Raw genomic sequence first — 21,694 nt, forward strand, 5'->3', positions numbered from 1 at the left:
GGTCCTTCCCATTCCAGCTGTCAACAGCACACACAGGGTGATCACATTTCCCAGCTCTGCCACCATCTGCTGGTGCTCCAGGACCATCTGGTTTCCTCATCCTCCCCAAGAATCCACCAAGTCACCCAGAAGCATCTAGGCTGGAGTAGGAAGTTCATCCATGTATGTAGCCTTTAGGACCTCATCCATTTCCCCAACACTGCCCACACCCCTGGTCAGACAATTCTCTGGGTACACCATGATCTCCTGCTTGTTTTCAGTCCAGGCTCTGAAGAGCCACCTGTCTCAGGACTCCTTCACCCAGAGCCCTGGCCTAGGGTTTTGGTGAATGGGGAGTCATGGCTGTTTATTCCCAAGGGAAAGCGTCTGGCCCTGGAGAAAGGGAGAGGCATGGTGGTTCAGCATTATTAGAGTGGTGCTTCCTTGGGTCGAGCCCCTGGTTCTGACAAGGGAACTCCCGTGGTCCAGCTTGTACATTGTCCTAGATGAGGAACCAACAAACTCAGGAGGGGCACTACTGTGAGTCTATTTGTGTGTGTGTGTGTGTGTGTGTGTGTGTGTGTGTGTGTGTGTGTGTGTGTGTGTGTGTGTGCATGAAAGAGACAGAGAGAGAGAGAGAAAGAGAGAGAGCCTGACTGTGCTCAAGTGAGTGATCAATTGGTAAATTGCAGGTGCTGCATGGATGAGTCTACAGTCACCGTTCTGGATTTGTGTATGTGTGTGTGTGTGTGTGTGTGTGTGTGTGTGTGTGTGTGTGTGTGTATTTGTTGTTCTTTTTTTCAGCAATGCGAAGTATGAGACCAGTATGTTTTCACCATCACTGTTTCATGGCTGCTTTGGGGAAGATTTCAGTAGATATTCCTTTCCACCTCTCTCTTCCCCCTTTCCTGTAGCCCACAGTAGCTTCTGGGCCTGCGTGGGTCTCCCCTAGGAGGCCTGTGGGAACCACAGACCAAAGTTGATACCTTCTGTCTTAAGCCTGAAGGCTTGTGAGACTAGTGTGACCACAGCCACACTCTTCCAGCCAGACAGTCTGCTCTCGTTTGTATAGTTGGAGCTAATTAAGAGTTGGGAATGTGTTGGCCAAATGTAATTAGGGAACAAGATGGAGGGTGGTGAGTAGGGCAGGGGCTGTGAAGCTAGGAGGGTCTAGGAAGTGGTGAACGGTGTGATATTGCAGATGGTTCACCACTACCGACGATGAGAGGGCAATCTTACCCAGGGCATTGACGGTGTCCATGGGCATCTGGGCAGGGAGTTCTGGGATCCCACTGGTGGCGTGGATTACCTCCCAGGGGAGTGCACTGGTGGGAAGTCCTCCCTGGAATCCTGCAGACTCTAATCTATGTCCTGCCTGTGCCGTTTCCAGCTGGGCCGTGGTAGGCAAGTGCATTCCCCCTATTGGAGCCTGCTCGGTATCAGGCCATGGTAGTTAGCTAGGGCTTGCTGAATGCCAGTTTCTGTAACCTGATGTAGGCTGTCTGGGAAGAAAAGGGGTCCACTAACTTTGGAATCCTTTAAGTTTGATTGGGACAACTAAAATACCACCTTTTCCAGGGTTTTTTTCTTGAAGCTGGCAATTTCCACTTCCACTAACACCTGGGATTATGGGTCAAATTAGATGAACCATTTCAGCCAACAATCAATGACATTCAAAGTATCACAAGCAGAATTCCAAAGCCAGATGGTCTCCTGCTATGAATATCATGCCTTGATTGGTTTTATGCAGCAGCTGTTGATTCTCCTCTGACTCTCTCTAGTGTGACCACCAAGTTGAGTGAAGGGTTAATGTACTTGAGGCAGTCACCATTTGTTGCTTGTTTCAGAGCAGAGCAAGACATGGTACTAAAGCACCTGGTTGTGTGTCTTCATAAGACCTGTAAATTCTTAGCTCGGGGCTCTCCTCCTGGGCTCTGCTGTGACAGAGTGTAGGACAAGGGCCAAGCTGCAGCCCATTTAAATGAAACAGCTTTAGAGTCTGATTCTTGGTGGTCTTCTAGGTAGGGGTCCTGCCACCTAGACATAAAATAGAGGATGTCATGGGGAGCAGAGATTGTGACCTCACCATCCCTAGCCAGCCAGCTGTGTGTAGAGAGGATTCTCAGCACATGCACTGGAATCTGGGAGATTCAGAAACCCAAGATGTCTTGAGGATCCTTTCTCTGCAACATGAAACTTGGGGGCCAGATGTGGTGGGCCATCCTGGCTGGCCCCAGGGGTAGGAGAGTAGACGCCTTGAGCCTGGCCTTCAGCTCATGGCAACCTCATTCACTCCTGAGTGGGAAATTGAGTGCCACCGTGTGGTCAGCTGCTGGCCAGAGATCTTTGAGAAGATAGGCATCCCAGAGGCCCCAGAATCCAGCAAGCACACCATGGATCCTGTCTTCAGAGCCAAAACAGTTAAGTTCTGTGGCACCAGGAAGGTGGGAAGAGGGAGAAGGGAGAACTGTGGGAAAGCTACATCAGGCTTTGCCCCACCCACCAGGATGCTTACCTGAATGGGATGGTACTTTTCTGTAATATTTTTTGTAGACAGGTGCTCATTTATTTATCCACAAAGAGTAACAGTGTGCACCAGGCTCTGGAGGGGTCATAGACAATGAGAGTTTCCAGTGCTGGTTCCACAGCACATGAAGAAACATTGGTTTGAGCTGGATGCCAATGCTTTATTCCTGTCATCCTGGCTACATAGGAGGCTGTGATGGGAGGATGGATGCTTGACGCCCAAGCAGGAAAGCCTGTAAAACTCTTATCTCCAACTATCTACCAAAAAGAAAACACCAGAAATGGAGCCACAGCTCAAGCCGTAGTCTGTTTTCCTTGAGTAAAAATGCTCTGGGACAGCACCTAGGATCTGAGTTCAAGGTCCAGGAGTGAGAGAAAGGAAGGAAAGAGAGAAAGAGGAGGAAAGTCTGGTTGGAGAAAAAGAGGAAAGGAAGGAAGAAGGGAGAATATATGAGACTTGTTCTGAGTCCCAGTAACAAAGGAGCCAACCATTCACAATCTATGTGGGGACAATTTCAGAGCCTAAAGCCAGTATGTAGGACCAAGCTACTGACACCTTAGCAACTTTCTGATATCCAGGAGCTGTGTGGTAGCCGACTGCAGAGGGAAGCAACCTCCGGTAGACACTAGGACTCAGGGCAGGTCACCAGGTTTCAATCATCTCTGGTGCCAATGAGTTTATTTTCTGGTCAGATAAGAACAAGCTGTCCAAGGGCTAGGGAGATATTGTTGTGAGAGAGTGTCGGTGGGGGGGGGCAAGGAACAAGCAGGAAGAGGAACAGGGAAGATGGTCACAGTTTCGAAGTGTCAGGACATTGTAGCCATGACTTTGCCTGACAACCTAGACCAAAAGTGATAGAGCCTTTGACCCAGCCACACTGCTATTAAGAGTCCTGGCACACTGGGTTCACCATTGACCACCTGGCTATCATCCACTGCAGGACGCCTGTGCAGTACATTCTTGGGGACTGGGACTTTCGAGGGCTCAATCTGAAGTTGACACCCCCGCCCTTTTCTTTCATCCACCAGAGACAGAAGTAAGCTGGCCACTAGCACAGGGCAGCCAAGGAATGAGAGTGGGAGTAAGGAGCCTAGTTTCCCCAGACTTCCTCTAGGAGGCACGAGGACCCCGTGATTGCCATTCTCAGAGGCAGAGATGGGTCTCTTTGCTGGCTCAGCCTTTAGTCTAGATGGCAGATCTGGGATTAAGAGAAGGCAGACTGAAGGTGGGGCCGGTTTGGATAGAGGCTGGTGGGAAAACAAGAGGTACTGGTTTCTGAGCAGGGTTGTTTCTTTGAGGATACTCACAACCAAGGAACATTCCTGAGAAAGATCAGCCCTTTTCTCCTTCCTGAGAGAGAGGGACCTGGAGACCTTGAGTCTGTGTCCCTTGGCTGAGAAATCCTTTCATTCCCACATCCTGTGGTTGGATAACTAGACCTCACCTCCCTATCCAGTTTAGAGTCAACACAGTGAGAGATCTTGAGTCTTTGATAAGGTCAGGGGATCCTGAATATGCGATTGTACTTGAAGATCCTGACTTGGTGCATGGTAAGTTCCATCTAAGATTACCATGATGTAGGACATAGAATCTAGAGAATCAGAGCAGGATGGGGTCTGTTCTGGGAGGCTTGAGCACTATGTGTGAGCTTTCAGCTCGCGTATGCCCACCTGCTTCCCTTTCTTGGGTGGGTCTTTGTTAGAAAAAGCTTGAAACTAGGGACTGGGTCCTATTCTTGTCGTTATACTCAAAGCTAGCACTCTAACATTTGAGCCACAGCTCCACTTCCAACTTGTTTAGGTGTTTATAATTGGAGATAAAGAGTTTTCATGGACTTTTTTGCCAAGGGTGGTATCCAACTGCAGTCCTCAGATCTCAGTCTCCTGAGGGGATAGGATGACAGGCATGGAAAAGTATCTTTGGCCTGGTGGCACTAACTCATGACTGTCATCCTAGGTACCCAGGAGGTGAGATCTGAGTATCAGGGGTCAAAGCCAGCCTGGGCTGGAAAAACTCTGAAGCTCTTATCTCCAACGAACTGCCAGAAAAGCAGAAGTGGTGTTGTGTTGTGGCATAGGTAGTAGAGTGCTCACCTTGAGCTGAAATGCTCAGGGATAGCACCGAGGCCTAGGGTTCAAGCCCCACAACTGAAAAAAGAAAGTAAGTAAAACATTTGCCTGCAAAGGATGGTCCATGTGTGGGATGGACGAAGAGGGGGTTGCTGTGGTTGGGAGACAAGGTGCTTGCCCCACTGTACCGACATTTCTATGAATCCCCCAAGTTTACCCTAGCTTGAAGACACAGCTTCAAGAGGACGTGGCTTGTGGCAGGCAGGCAGTGGCTAAATCGTTGCAGGGGTGGGATTGCTGTGTCTGTATTCTCTCCAATAAAGGATGTGTTAGGATGCTTGGTGACTAATTCTGAAGTGAAGGGTTGCAAGAAGTTTGTGGCCTTATGAGATGGTTTTCCTCTGGGTACGTGAAGGTAGCTGAAACCGGACGTTGCCAGTGGCTCACAGCTGTCATCCTAGCTACTCAGAAGGCTGAGATGTGAAGACCATGGTTCAGAGCCAGCTTGGTCAGAAAAGTCTGTGAGACTTGATGTCCAATGGACCACCAAAGAACAGGAAGTGGTGCTGTGGCTTAAGTGGGAGGGTGCTCACCTTTAGCTGAAAAGCTGAGGGACAGTGACCTGGCCCAGAGTTCAAACCCCGTGACCAACAACAACAAAAGAGGTGGCTAAATTTTCTGCATAGCCGTGTATATGGTATGAAATGCCATGCTGGTCTATGAGACATTCCAGATATGTGAGAGGCTCAATGTTTTGTCTACAGTGGGTCTGAGGTCAGTAGTGCCACCTTCTTGGAGTTGGGATGTGATCCTAATGGAATGAGTTCATGGTTCTGTTCTGAGGGACTGCTGAAGCCTTGGGCTGTCCGTGTGTGTGTGTGTGTGTGTGTGTCTGTATCTATGTCTGTGTGTGTTTGAAGGTACAAGAACTGGACCTTGAACTCAAGGCCTAGGTGGTGTTCCTGACCTTTCGTGCTCATAGCTAGTGCTCTGACACTTTAGCCACAGCTTCCCCTGTGGCTATTTTGTAGTTCACTGTATATAAGAGCCTCTCAGACTTTCCTGCAAGGGCTGGCTTTTAAAAGTGATCCTCAGACCTCAGCCTCCTGAGTAACTAGGATGACAGGAGCCACCAGTGCCGGCCTTGTGTGTGTGTTTGTGTGTGTGTGTGTGTGTGTGTGTGTGTTTGTATGTTTGTGTGTGAGTGATGTGTGTAGAAGTGGGTTGTAAAAAGGAGCGCTGGGCCCTTTGGTAACTTCTAACCACTATCTTTGCGGGGAAGGTGCATGGGCTTTGTGGCTGAAGTCTGGGGGCCTGGAAGGGTGAGACACTTGAAGGGGACTCAACACCATTAAATTATAAGACCAAGGGATCTTTGTTTCCTGAAAGTGTCTACTCGCTTGGGCCTGGTGGTGGCAGAGGGAGCTTGGGAGGACCTGGGGGTGGGGCCCTCAGGGGGTGGCTCCCCAGTGGGACAGAGAGTGTGACCAGCGTTTAGTATGGATGTGAACCCTGTTAGTATGGAGCGTATTGGCATTGGTCAGACTCTGGTCTTCTGATCATGACGTCTGAGGGGCGAGGCCAACCTTATTTTAAATCTTGACCTGTATCTCCAGATTTTAGCCTTCTGAGTAGCTAGAATTATAGGCATGAGCCTCTGGCACCAGACGTCTGATTCTTTTTGGTATATTAGAGTTTGAACTCAAGGCCTAGGTTTTCCAGTCAGGTCTTCTACCATGGGAGCTAAATCTTTCTGTCTTTGGCATTTAGAGACTCAATATATGCTCAGACTGGGCTGGATCATGGTCCTCCTGTGACAGGCATGGGCCACCATGCATGTTCATCTGTAGTTGGGATGGAAGACATGTTGCGCCTTGCTCACTCAATGGTTTAGATGGATTATCCCAAACTCTTAGTCCATGGCAGCCGATTCTTGACCAAAGTTGAAGCTCTGGGTTGGGCCTGGAACCATCGGACCTCAGTCTCCTCACAGGAAAGTTGTGAGGAAACAAAGGATCAATACAGGAGCATCTCTGGGCAGGGCCAGCATAGAGGGAGCGGTCGTCAGAGAAGGTTCTTGGCAATTCTGTGAGCATATGACAGGAAGATAGCTGGAAAAGGCTCAGATGGGGCCTGTTATTTATCATGTATGGATTATGAAACAAAACATGGCTCTCTTTCATCCTTACCCTATCCCCATGAGGAAAGGGATCCTTCACTGTGTTAAGTTTTGCATCTGGGGAAAACGAGGAATGGAGAAGCTGGATGGCCTACTCATGGCCCCCAGCTTACAGGAAGCTTGGCAGGACTTCTCTGCCATGCTCCCTAAGACTATGGATGCTAATCAGTCCACTCCTTGTGGTAGGAAGTCCACTTCTTGTCAGTCATGGGGCTTGAAATCTGGGCCTGGATGCTGTCCCCAAGCCCCTCAGATCAAGTCTAGCATTCTACCACTTGTACCACAGCACCATTCCCGGTTTTCTTGTAGTTCTTTGGAGATAAGAATCTCCCCCTCTCTGTCTGTCTGTCTGTCTGTCTTCTTGTCTCTGTCTCTGTCTCTGTCTCTGTCTCTGTCTCTGTCTCTGTGTCTGTCTCTGTGTCTGTCTCTGTGTCTGTCTCTGTGTCTGTCTCTCACTCTCTCTCTCTCTCTCTCTCTCTCTCTCTCTCTCTCTCTCTCTCTCTCTCTCTCTCTCTCTCTCTCTCTCTCTCTCTCTCTCTCTCTCTCTCTCTCTCTCTCATAGGAACTTGTTGAATGGGTGCTGCAGGAGGTGGATTAGTGTCCCCATGTGGCTGGGACCTAAGGTGGCCCTCTCATTCTGGAGGTGAGCTGTGGGTCAGGAGCTGTCTTGCTCAGCCTGTTGAACTAGCTCCCTGAGGTAAGCCCCTCTGTGCCCGAGCTAGACCATGATGGTTATTCATTGTCAATCTGTCTGATGAGTCCTTCTCCACTACTCTCTTCTAAGGAAAGTGGATGAGGAGACATCACGTTGTCCAACCGCACAGCACTATCCTGGGCCTCTGATCCTCACCACCACATATCAGGCCAGACACTGATTATCAGAAAATGAATTCACTCTATGTCTACTTTCGCTTTGTATCATTTTGGGGAGAGGGTGTGGTGTACAGAGGAAAGACCCCAGGCCTGACACCTCCTGGGGGACATTTGTTCTTGTGTCAGAGCCAAGTCATTGCTGTGGATAAGAAGGAAGCCACTATCAGACTGACCCAGAAAAATGTTCAAAGGTAGGTAGGCTGTTGAAGTATCAAACCCACCCATGTCTGATTCCCACAACATGGAGGGTGCAGTGTGGGTGGCCTAGGACTGGCCCTAGGGGATTATAAATGGATGGTGGTGAACAGGTGCTGGTGGCTCTTGCTCATCCTGGCTGAGGTCTAATGGTTGTGACTCAGAGCCAGCCTAGGCAGGAGAGTCTGTGATATTCTTATCTCCCATAAACCACCTCCCCCGCACCAGAAAAAAGTCAGATGTGGTGCTGTGGCTCAAGTGGTAGAGCCTCAGCCTTGAGTAAAAGAAGCTCAGGGATGACGCCGAGGCCCTGAATCCCAGCCCTAGGACTCACAAAAAATAAAATAAATGAATAGTGGGCACCTGTTATGTTACTACCAAAAAGGATGGATTCAGTCTTCTCTCTTTTACTTGTAAGGGGCTTCCCTTGATGTTCCTCTAAACCTCTCCTTCTGTCTTATTTTCTCTCCCCCAGATTGAACTACAGGATAGAAATCAGATCATCCCTCTTGGTATGACCTTAAGTACCATCCCCTACCTTCCTTCCTTGGGATGGGGATCCTGGATTTACTCACCACTGGAAGGATGAGGCACTGCAGACATGGGAGTAACTATCCCTGAAACTCATACTCTCAAACACACACTCACCTAGGCCAACTCAGAGTAGCCTTTTTCAAAGACACTTTATCTCCTTGGACTAACTGTCCTAGGAGGGGAACTTGATCACCTGTAAAATGACTATTTTAACTAGGGCTTGCTAGTTGACATGAGATAAACAGAAGCTCAAAAGAAAGGCTCTGGTGCCTGTCACCTCTGGCTCAGGCTCATGCCTGACATCCTGGCTACTCGGGAGGCAGATATCTGAGGATCAAAGATCGAAGCCAGCCATAAGCTGGAAAGCCAGTGAGACTCTACTCTCCATGGAATCACCAAAAAGTTAGAAGTGGAGCTGTGCCTCAAGTGATAGAGCACCAGCATTGAGCACAAAAACTCAGAGAGACAGCTCCCAGATCCTCAGTTCAAGCCTACATGAAGAAATGGTCCCATGTGTTGCCCCCAGACTGCCTGAGCCTTGAGTGCTCTCTTCTGAAGTGTGATACAGTACTGGTCTCTGGGTAGTGTATCAGAGCCTTCAGAAATTGGGTGGTAAAAGCCAGACCTTCCACATTGTGCTCTCTGAACACACACCAGCTGGTAGGCCAAGCTTGACAAGGCCAGCAGCCTGCAGAGCAGAGAAGATCCCTCTCTGCCGGGGTGATTGGAGCAGGCTTCTTAGAGGCAACACTTGAAAGGGGGTCTTGCTTAACAAGGAGGACCTGACAGGAAGCACAGAGAGCAAAAATGCGGTAGATAAAGGACAACATAGCTGAGCATGTTCATTTCCAACCAGAGCTAGTGATGAAAAACTCAGTAAAAATGTGCAGGTCTTGGGCTGGGAAAGTGGCTCAGTGGTAGAGTGCTTGCCTTGCATGCATGAGGCCCTGGGTTCGATTCCTCAGCACTACATAAGCAAAAAGAAATAAAGCCGGAAGTGGCGCCGTGGCGCATATGGTAGAGCACTAGCCTTGAGCTGAAGAGCTAAAGGGACAGCGCCCAGGCCCAAATTTCAGGCCCCACAAGCTGACCCCCCCCAAAAAAAAAGATGTGCAGGTCTGTCCCGAGACAGGCCCAACGTGTCACAGAAGAACAGCTATCCAGGGTTGGGATTGTGTCTTAGCAGTAATGAGCTCACCTAACATGCAGGAAACCCTGAGTTTGATTCCTAGGTCCTGCATACACAGAAAAAGCCGGAAGTGGCACCATGGCTCAGGTGGAAGAGCACTTGCCTCGAGGAAAAGTAGCTCTGGGACAGTGCCTGGGCCCCAAGGTCAAGCACCAGGACTGTCAACATATAACAGCACTCCAAGGGACCTGGATGACAGGTGGATGGCCATGCCCTGTAGCTCTTAGTAGATCCATCCATGCTTTGTGTCTCCTTTGACAGATGGGATTTGGACACTCCTTCTTCCCTGGGCAACCCTGGACCTGGTTATCAGCAAACCTCTTAATGTCTTCCACATGGATATGGAGTAGCTGGCTCCAGAAATCCTCAGGTACCAGTTGGTAGGTGCGGGGGATACAGGACATCCACCAGATTTCCTAGTGGATCTGATCTGTCCCAGATGACCAGGCCATCCAGAGGAGGTGGATGGGAGCTTAGAGACGGGTAGTGATGTGAAGGAGCCCTTTAATGCCCATGGTCCTACCCAGATTCCGAGCCTCACTTTGCTGTCCCTGAGGGAGATTAAAGAGTGTCTAGGTGGTACTATCTAGAGGAGGACTAGGTGGAAATTCTAAAGAATGAGAGAACATAATCCCTGTGCTGGTGGCTCACACCTGTCATCCTGGATACTTGGGAGATTGTGATCCAGAGGATCTTATTTCCCAGCCAAGGCAGGAAAGTCCCATGAGAGTCTCATCTCCAACCTCCAACTGGAAGTGGGCCATGGCTCAAGTGGTAGAGCAAGTAGCTGAATCTGGGAGATGCCAGTGGCTCACAACTCTCATCCTATCTACTCAGGAGGCTGAGATCTGAGGATCACAGTTCAAAGTTAGCTTGGGCAAGAAAGTCTGTGAGACTATCTTCAGTGAACCACCAGAAAACCAGAAGTGGTGCTCTGGCTCCAGTGGAAGAGCGCACACCTTCAGCTGAAGAGCTGAGGGACTGTTTACAGGCCCATAGTTCAAACTCTATGACCGACAACCAAAACTAATGTGGCTGAGTTTTCTTCACAGCGTTGTGTACAGTAGGAAATGCTATGTTGTGTTAGGAGCCATTCCAGATGTGTGAGAGGCTCTGAGTTTTGTCTACATTTGGTCTGAGGACAATAGTGCCATCTTCTCTGGGTTTGGGATATTCATGTGCTCAGGGACTGCTGAGGCCTTGGACTACCCGTTTGTGTGTGTGTGTGTGTGTGTGTGTGTATGTGTGTGTGTGTGTGTGTGTGTGTGTGTGTGTGTGTGTGTGTGCGTGCATGCGTGTGTGTGTGTATTTTTCTCTCATCTTTCTCTGTCCACTTCCTGAGTGCCTGTCTGCCTATTCCTAACTCATATAGTGCCCCTCCTCCATGGCAGCCTTGCCTTTAGCCCCCTATCAGGATCTATAATGAGTCCTAAATTGCCAGAGACCTGAATATTCCAGTTTTTCTTTGGGGCCCAAGTTCGACTGTCCATATCTTTGTCCACTTCCAGAGGATTCTGGGTCAGAAGGTCCAGCTAGCATATGTTCTCCCCTGCCTCTTGGGGGGGCAAGTTCAGTCGTCATGCGATGTCCTGTCCGTTTCTTCAGCTGGGCCTCTGACTGCATATCCTACTCCCAGCAGGCTGGCAGTGGAGCAGTGGAGTGGAGGAAGGCTGGTTGCCAGTGGCTCTGGCCAACTCGAGCTTGATGGCTGACTGAAGGCTGACCCAGCAAGGATGATCAGGGGCTACATGAGACGTGAGGCCAAGGTGGCTTGGAAGTATTGGCCAATGTCTTGTCGCAGACAAGTCTATCTTCTGGCCCTAGCAGGGCCTCTCAGGTCCTTCTAAACAATTCTGGATGTCCAGAATACAGGGACACAGATTTTGAACTGTAGGGCAAGGCAACTGGGGGATGAGAGAATGGTTTGGCCAGTACCTCAATGTTCTGGGGCATTATCCTTGACCTGGCTATGTCCTCCTTGTGTAAGTTCACTTCTTAACCCAGTACAGGCCACTTGTGCTGTGGAAGTGGCAGGAGCGGAAGTGAGATCTAGAATGACCAAAATCTGGATTTATGGTCTTATTGGGGTGCAGGGTGTCTTTAAAAAAATCTTAGAGCTGGAACTCAGACCTTGGCACTGTCCCTGAGCTTCCTTTGTTCAAGGCTAACACTCTAACACTTGAACCACAGCTCACCTTTCATCTTTTTTAGTAGCTTAGTATACAGAAGTGTCTCACATATTTTCCTGCTTGGGTTGGCTTCAAGTTTCTGCACTAAGAGCTCAGCCACTTGAGTATCTTGGATTGGTGGAATGAGCCACTGGCACCTGCTAAGGATGTGTGTGTGTGTGTGTGTGTGTGTGTGTGTGTGTGTGTGTGTGTGTGTGTGTGTGTGTGTGTGTACCAGGGCTTGAACTCAGAGCCTCTGTGGTATGCTTTAGCTTGTTTGCACAAGGTTGCTGCTGTACTATTTGAACTACAGTAGCTCTGCTACCCATCTTTTTGGTGATTCATTGGAGAGAAGAGTCTGCCCAGGCTTGTAGGGAGCCGAGGTGAGACTCCGCCCACTCCCTTGCAGCTTTGAGGTAACCACCCCAGACGGTGCTTGGCGGGACGCCTGGGCTGTGCGCGTGCACGAGCCAGGTAGAGTCCCCAGCCAATCCCATGACACCTGCTGACGGTGAAAGGCAGGCGACCAACAATAGAAAGACCCGCGTTCCGATTCTCCTATATAAGCGGCTGTGTTTCGGGTGCATGCTCTCTCGCGCCCAAGCTCTCCTACAACTAAAAGGCTCTCCAATAAAGCGTGATCTGAGAAGACTCCTGGTGTGGTGGTCGTTTTTCCTCGCTGGTCGAGTAGACGGTCACTACAACTGGTGCTGAAACCCGGGAACGAACCTGGGACGGGACCCGCGCGAGAGGCCGAACCGGAGCCAGAACTCAACACGCGGAGAGGGGACGTCGGTAAATATCCCCTGGTATGCTGTTCACTGTAGATTTAGATATTTATTGGTTGCTTGCATTGCTTCTTCCTTTGTGGCTTGTCTTTTTGATGGTGCGCACTTGCCTCGAGGAGGGAGGGTTTGATTTAATCCAGGAAGGATGCAAAGTACTAACACGGCATCAGGATAGTCTATCAGAGTCAGCATACAGTAAGGGGGAGGAAAATAGGCCTAAAAGAAAAAGGGAAAAAAGACAAAAGGATCCTAAAGAATTAAAGCAAGAGAGGCTGCAGCCCTCACAAAAGGAGAAGGGTTTCAGAGAGGAGGGGGTCTCAAGGAGACCCCCGTGCCCTTCTTTAAAAGCAAACCAGTTCTCAGCCCTACATGTGGAAGGGCGGGACCAAGAATATAGTAATCTTGTGAGTGACTCAGAGGAAGAAATGTTAGAGGAGGAGGGAGAGCAGCTCGATCCAGCTGATAGTGAAGAGTTAGAAGAGGCTGCGGCGGAGCACGAGGCAGACAGATATGGAGGGTGGCGCCCCCTAGGGGTGGGAGTACCGCAGCAGCCAAGAAGAGGAAACGGAGCTGCCCCTCACCCGTCGGCCCCCCTGCCGTGCCCGCCGGCAGGGAAGAGTCACTTTATAAAAGGCAGCACCTGGTCTCCTTTAGCGTCCACCTTTCCAGTTTTTGAAAATCCCATTACTAATGAAAGAAATTTTGAGCGGGTTTCCTACTCCCAGTTAAAAGATTTAGCTGAGGCAGTCAGGACTTATGGGGTGACGGCCAATTATACCACTGCCTTGCTTCAAAGGCTAACTATTAATGCTATGATTCTGTGGGAGCAAAAACTGTTCAATATTTTCCTGAATTAGTGGCTAAACAGGCAATTTTGATCTGAAAATAAAAAAAATAAAAATAAAAAAATAAAAAAAAGGCAATTTTGGGTATAAAGTATTGTTTAATGCACTTTGCAAAAATTCCAGATAAATTAATTATTCCATACACCCGTGAGCAAGTTGAAATTTTAGCAGCCACAATGGATATGTGGGCAATTCTTGTTTGTTCATTTCCAAATGTAATTGATAATCATTATCCTAAGCATCCTCTGCTTGCCATAGTTAACAAAAATTTAGTGTATTTTCCTGTTGTCACTTCAAAGGAGCCCTTGGTTGATGCCCTGACCATCTTTACGGATGGATCAAAATCTGGACAAGGTGCCTTTTTTGTTCAAGGACACAAACAGCCGGTAGTCTTTAATTTTCGGCCGAATGCCCCACAGGCTGTTGAATGTTTAATTGTGCTTGAAGTTTTTAAAAAATTTGATCAACCTTTTAATTTATTTTCTGATTCATTGTATGTTGTAAATGCCGTTGCTTCTCTTGAAGTTGCTGCTTCAGTTAAGCAGGCCAGTACAGTTTCTAATGTTTTGTTACAGATTCAATCCCTTATCTTAAACAGAAAACATCCTTTTTATATTGGAGATATTCGTGCCCACTCTATGTTGCCGGGCCCGATGGCAAAGTGTAATGATTTGGTGGACCAGGCAACTCGGGCTATGGCTCTGGTCGCTGCTGATCCTGTAGAATTGGCAAAAGACTTTCATAGATTGTATCATGTACCTGCTAATACCCTTAGGAAAAGATATAATTTGTCCAGGCATGTGGCAAGAGCTATTGTTAAAGCCTGTAAATCTTGTGTTACCTTTCTTCATCCTCCCCATGTGGGGGTAAACCCCAGGGGGTTGAGACCAAACGCCCTATGGCAAATGGATGTTACTCATCTGATGGAATTTGGTAAGTTGAAATATTTACATGTGTCTGTGGACACCTTTTCTGGTGTCATTCATGCCACACCTTTGGCAGGAGAAAAGGTGTCTCACGTCAGAATACACTGCTTAGAAGCTTGGGCAGCTTGGGGAAAGCCCCTTAGACTTAAGACGGATAATGTCCCTGCTTATACTTCCCATGGTTTTCGCGCCTTTTGCGCACAAATGCAGGTTGCCCACACCACCGGATTGCCCTACAATCCTCAAGGACAAGGTATAGTGGAAAGAGCTAATCGAAGCATAAAAGAAATGCTTCAAAAGCAAAAAGGGGGAGTTGCTGAGTCCGCGTCCCCCAGGGAAAGACTTTCTCTTGCGCTCTTTACCCTTAATTTTTTAATTCTAAATGACAACGATCAGTCTGCCGCAGATCGGCATATGACAAGAGACTCCATGGATACTAAAGACATGGTTATGTGGAAGGATGTTATTAATAATAAATGGTATGGACCGGATCCGGTAATAACGAGATCCAGGGGAGCTGTTTGTGTTTTTCCACAGAGTCAAGAAGTACCTCACTGGGTGCCAATGAGACTGACCAGGCCGGTGGAGACTGCAGAAAAACCCCCTCTTGAAGATGCAGTTGATCTCCCTGCTGTTAGCAACAGTGCTAATAGCAATCCCTGTGATAGCTAAACCAATGATGCTGTGGGCTGTTACAATTTACTGACTGGATTGCCTCTGCGGTGTCCTTTTCTAAAGAGCGGGTGGGAGTCGGAATGTTTTTAGCCTGCTGTTTGGGAGGATGCGTGGTCTGCCTATGGTTGGTCTGTCGCCTTCGAGCCCAAACCAGAAGGTACAAGGTTGTTATCTTGCAAGCATTAGCCGCTTTGGAGAGTGGATCCTCACCCCAGATCTGGCTGTCGGCCCTAAGAGGCAGTTAAGCCTTACCATTCTGCATAGCCTTAGCACCCCGAGGGATCAGGGGATCCCATTGCACCGGGACAGGTATGCAACTTGCAATTTGGGACAGGGTGCAAGGCAAGTGCACTTCACTTGAGGAGATGGTTCTCATCTCCTCAAGAAGAGCATGCTGGGTTGCAAATGGGTTGATGCCCAAGATCCCACCTCTGCAAAAAAGGCATCGGACGGGCCTGGTCATCACTGGGGAAGGCGCGCCCCTCAGGCGAAGGCCAGTGCAAGGTCCTAAAGTTTTAGACAGAGGCCCAACCTCTACTCTTACCTGTTGCCATAAAACAAAGAAGGGGGAACGGTAGGGAGCCGAGGCGAGACTCCGCCCACTCCCTTGCAGCTTTGAGGTAACCACCCCAGACGGTGCTTGGCGGGACGCCTGGGCTGTGCGCGTGCACGAGCCAGGTAGAGTCCCCAGCCAATCCCATGACACCTGCTGACGGTGAAAGGCAGGCGACCAACAACAGAAAGACCCGCATTCCGATTCTCCTATATAAGCGGCTGTGTTTCGGGTGCACGCTCTCTCGCGCCCAAGCTCTCCTACAACTAAAAGGCTCTCCAATAAAGCGTGATCTGAGAAGACTCCTGGTGTGGTGGTCGTTTTTCCTCGCTGGTCGAGTAGACGGTCACTACACAGGCTAGCTTTGAATCTTGATTGATCCTCAGGTCTCAGCCTTGAGTAGCTAGGATTATAGGCATGAGCCACTGGACCCCAGCTGCAAGGCTGTGTTTTCATAATCTCTTCTGTTCTAAAAGCTGTCTTCTTGCCCTGGCCTAGATCTCTGACCTCCACATCAGCTCCCAGCAGCCCCTGACTGTGTGAAGAACATAAAGCTCAAACCAGATCCCATTTCTTTTTCCTCAGGGGAGGAGGATATGTTTCATCTGAAGCCAGGGTTAGGAGGGGTAGCTGTAGATGGGTGCTCAGCTGGAGAGAGGTAGTCTGTTTTAGCCAAGAAAGAAACTGTGGCCAGATGGTAATAACTCATGCTCTCATATTCATAGCTCCTCAGGAGTCTGAGATATGAGGATTGTCATTCAGAGGCAGCCCAGCTAGAAAAATCTGTGAGACTCTCTTCTGCAAATAACCACCTGAAAGCTGGAAGAAAAGCTGTGGCTTAACTGGTAGAGTGCTAGCCCTGAATGAAAAAAGTAAGGGACAGAGCCCAAGCGCTGAGATCAAGCCCTAGTCCCAAGATGCTTATGCACACACTCACAGACACACACACACACACACACACACACACACACACACACACAACACAACACACAGAGGAAGGTGGTTATGATGAGCTGAACTAGAACTGGGGGCAGTCCTGAGGCAGAGTCACAGTAAACTCTCAAGAGATACATCCATGTTCAGGGCCACAGGACCACGGGATGGACAGTACGGATGCTCGTTTGTAGTCGGCCCACGATTGCAGACCTTCATCTGTCCCTGAGCACTGGTGAGGTGAGGAAAGCATGCCTCTAAGCCCTTGGACTCCAGGGACATCGACTGCTACAAGCAGCAACCAGGTGGCTGTGAATTCCTGAGACAAATTCACACTCTTGTGATACCCGCATGAGTGGGCATTACCTGGTATGATATCTTGCAGCTTCTGCCCCTCCTGGCCCAGAACCGTTGTCTGAGATGTAAATTTACTGCTCAGATATACATTACACCCACGATAGATGCCATTCTGATTATCTCCATGCCCCAAGGCTCAACCCTTCTCTGGTACTGTCGCTTGCTTTATAGGTAATGGCCCCCAAACAGGCTGCTCTCAAGACTTGTAGGACACCTAGACATTGGGAGACACTCAGTGGCCCACTGGAAAGTAATCTGCCTAGAGCAACAGAGGGAGGTCCAAGCAGGCCAGGTGTTGGTCATGGGGCTTGAACTCTGGGCCTGGGCGCCGTAACCAAGCTCTTCAGCTGATCACTGGAGCTACAGAGCCACTTCCAGTTTTCTGAAGGTTCCTTGGAGATCAGAGTCTCTAGGATTCCTAATTGGGCTGGCTTTGAACAGTGATCCTTACATCTCAGCCTCCTGAGGAGGTAGGAGGACAGGTGTGAGCCACCGGTGCACGGCTGATCTGGCCTTTCACCACAATAGACTAGGAGCTCCTGAAAGCTTTTCTTTATTTTATCTGTACGCGGGCTTGAACTCACAGCCTGGGCTCTGGTCTCTTAACATTTTCCCTCAAGGTTAGCACTCTACCACTTGAGCCACAACTCCATTTCTGGCTTTTGGTAATTAGTTAGCAAGAAGAGCCTCACTAACTTTCTTTCCCTGAGCTGGCTTGACCCACAATCTCTTTCTCAGTCTCCTGAATAGCTAGGATTTACAGGGGTTGAACCACCACTGGCATTGGGCTAGAAGCTTTTCTTAAGCAAGCTTTCTTCCCTGAGTTTGCCTTGACTCCTCCATGCAAAGGAAGTCTGAGGGTCAGGAGCTGTGAAAAATAAGCATCCAGCCACAGAAAATGGCTGGGGTACCTGGTAAAAAGCAAGCTAATCTTCCCCCTGGGCTCCATTCTGGGACCCGACTGTGTACCCTACCTGTGACTGAAGTACAAACCTTCACACAGCCTTGAATGTCCTCACAAACTTGTCTGAAGCCACAGAACCTTCATCCCAAACACACCATCTGCTCTACACCACACCTCAGGACCTTTGCCCATGTTGGACCTTCTGCCTGAGACCTTCTCTCCTGAATCCACATCTTAGAACTCCTGTGGAATTTTGGCACTGATTATATCACCTCGTGGAGCAAGTCTTTCCTTCCCTTCTCCCTCTTCTTTTTAATATTGAGTTGCTAGAGATGGAACTTTTGCAGGCTTACTGGCAAATGCTCTATTGGTGTGTGTGTGTGTGTGTGTGTGTGTGTGTGTGTGTGTGTGTGTGTGTGTGTGTGAGAGAGAGAGAGAGAGAGAGAGAGAGAGAGAGAGAGAGAGAGAGAGAGAGAGAGAGAGAGAGTGAGTGTGTGTGAGTGTGTGCCTGTGCATGCCAGTTCTGGGGTTTTAATTCATGGCATGCATGCTATCCTATCCTTGAGTTTTTGTGCTCAATGCTAGCACTCTACTACTTGGGCCACAGCTCTACTTCTGGCTTTTTGGATGCTTAATTGGAGAAAAATGTCTCATATAGACTTTCTTGCTTGCAATTGGGATCGTCAGATCTCAGCCTCCTGGGTAGCTTACAGGGGTGAGCCACCTGCACCTGCCATCTACCCTACCTCTTACCTATAACCTCGGTCCTCCTCTGAGTCCCAGAAGAATATGTCTCACCAGGCTCACTTTTTTGCCAGTCTTTGGGCTTGAACTCAGGTTCTGGGCATGTTTCTGAGCTTCTTTTGCTCAAGGCTAGCACTCTATCACTTAAGCCACAGTGCCACTTTTGGCTTTTTCTGTTTGTGTGCTACTGAGCAATCAAACTCAGGACTTAGTGTGTGCTAGGTAAGCACTCTACCACTAAGCCATATTCACAGACCAAGGCTCACTTCTAATAGGAATTATGAGGGTGAGATTGATTGGCATACCCCTTTCGGCATAGATATTGCTGACTATTTCTTATCTTTGCCAAGATTTGGGACCAGCCTGTGACTCAGCAATGAGGAATGATGAATGAGTGATAGCCACCATGCCCCAGAGGTCTAGTCTCACATTCTACAGAGGGATAGAGAATATGGAGCCAGAAACTTTGACAAGTCCTACAGTGTAGGTATTATGGTCTCCCTGGAAGCAGTGGCTGGCTGCTAGGTGTCCCATCATGCTTCATTTATTAAATGGCAGAAAAGGATGCTATGTTCAAGCTTCCAGCTCAGACTTTGTACAATTCAAGGCTTGTCCCAGCTTGCCCAGGTTGGAGAGTTGGGCATGAGCAACCTGCTGAATACCTTTCATCCATCCATCATCCATCCATACACAGAGACAAGGAGTTATTGCCTCTATTTTTGGGGTGGGGACAGTTCCAGGTTTGTACTATGAGCCTAGACCCTGTCCCTGAGCTCCTTTGCTCAAAGGTAATACTCGGCCCTTGAGCCACAGCCCAATTCATGTTCGTTTTTTTTTTTTCTGTGATCTCTTAGAAATAAGAATGTCTTGGACTTTCCTGTCCTGGTTGAATTCAAATTGGCCTTCTCTATATCTTAGCCTCCTGACAAGTTAGGATTACAGGCAGGAGCCCGTGGCTCCTGGGTTTCTTTTCTTGTTCTTTTTTGTAATCATAACAATCTGAAGTTTTCACGCTGTCATTTCAATGGTTTGCATTATAAATAAACTGCCCAAGCCTGGAGTTTGAATGCCAAGACTGCCACCCACAAATTGAAGGTGATCCTGACAAACTCATTCCTATTCATGTGAATGCTAATGGAATGCTATAAAAGTAATTATTAAATTTGAAATTAAATATGATTCTAATTTAGAATGCCACATAAAAATTATTGGATTTATATCTTTGATTCTAGCACCATGGTATGATTCCCCTAATGGAAGGTTATTGACTAATTTTAATTAATGCTTTTATAAATATTCAAACATGATACTTCATTAAATGGAGGCATAATTTGAAAATTGATAATTGTTCATTATATATATCATTTAATATCCTCACATTCCCTCTCTCTGCATATCTATCTACATGTCTGTCTATCTATCTATCTATCTATCTATCTATCTATCTATCTATCTATCTATCTATCTATCTATCTATCTATATTGGGTATTCCTGTGGCTTGATCACAGGTCCTCAAAACTTTCTGGCAGCTCAGGTTGCTAGAGGCTTCTGTGCTAAGACTGTGACCCCATTTAAGGATTGGCCATTGTAGGCTATAAGTTCAAATCTCAGCATGTCCAAAAATTTATTCGTGGAGTAAGAAGTCAATTTTGACACATTTTTTTTCCTTTTCTGTGAAAGTCCGGGGTCTCAGTATGATGTATAATCCATATGCAAATATATCTTATGTGATATGATGTAATAAAAGAACTGTTATATGTGTAATAATACTAAATAAATAAGGGTAATAAACATCATATGCACTAAACCCATGTATGTAAATAGATCTTATATATTAATATTATTTTTTCCAGTGCTGGGGCTTCATTTCATGCTCTGGGAACTGGTCTGAATTTCTTGTCTTCAAGGATGGTGAGCCTTTCCCCTTCATCCACAGTGCCACAAAGTTATCCAGACCCTGAGTTCAAATACAAGGCCTGCCAGAAAAATAGTGCAAATTCCAAATCCGGGCATTATTATTATTATTATTATTATTATTATTATTATTATTATTATTATTATTGTTAGCCGAGCACAGGGCTTGCTCTCAGGTCTTGGCACCTCAGCCACAGCCAACCCTTGGATCCTAGGACCTGAGTTCAAATCTTGGGGCTGCTCCTTTTTTTTCTTTTGTATTGTGACCATTCTGGATGTAAATGACAAGGCAAAGAAAGAGTACATGACTTTGCATTGCTGATGTTTGGCGGACTATTAAGGAAGCCATAGCTGAAACTGGCAAGTTAGGTGTGGATGATCAGTGTACCCTGATAATGACGTTATAATGGAAAAGGAAACAAAGTTTAGATATATTTGAAGCTTTATTCCCCACATTGAATACATAGTAATAGACAGCGTTGGATTATATACATCAAGAATAACAAGTGGAGAGTTTCAATATCAAGAAATACAATCACATAAACAGGTAGAGACAGTAAAAACTCTAATGTTATTCCTGCAGTCTCTCTAATATATACTCACTTTTCGTGGTGGTATTTTTTCTTATAAGTAAAATTATTTATTTCCAGATTTTGATGGACTAAGATGTAGTTTTCAACTTAGTGTGATTTGTTCAAATAACATTCTCATATAGATACTATTCAATAACCAATGTTTTCTAGATATATTGAGAGAATGTTCAATACAGCTGTATACACATGACATAATTTACCTAATAACACGTACATATCTGTAGTTGCCTTAAAAGGACACAGTTCTTAGAGCCAGGAGCTAAAATTTATTTTTATTTCTGCATGAAACAATTTGTGACTTTATATCAGCAAACTGAATTTGACTCTTTCCTTATTTGTAAGCTAAGGTGGAAAATGTAAGGACTCTTCACTTTTCTTTTTTCTTGCTCTAGAAGTCAACAAATATATTCTTCAATATTTCTGGTAGATTACATCCATTTACAGATAAGAAATGTAAGGCCAACAGTCAATACTGAGTAAATAATGATACTAGAATTTGTGTCTGAACTCTTCACTCTGTGTGCTTACAAGGAGAATAATTTGGTGATGGAGAGGACCAATATGAAAATACTATGGGGAAAAAGCATGCTTTGTAAATAGTTGTTTTAGGACTAGGTGACCAGTGATTAGTACTTGAAACAGGCTTGTGTCAGGGGCATAAAAAGGAGTACATAGAAATCATATTAGTGAGAGAAATTGAGAAAACCTTCATCATACATCTGACCTAATGTACGGGAATAGAAGGGTA

Source organism: Dipodomys merriami, unplaced genomic scaffold, assembly GCF_024711535.1.
Source record: "Dipodomys merriami isolate MVZ:Mamm:240054 unplaced genomic scaffold, mDipMer1.0.p SCAF_230, whole genome shotgun sequence".
In the NCBI taxonomy this organism is placed as follows: Eukaryota; Metazoa; Chordata; class Mammalia; order Rodentia; family Heteromyidae; genus Dipodomys; species Dipodomys merriami.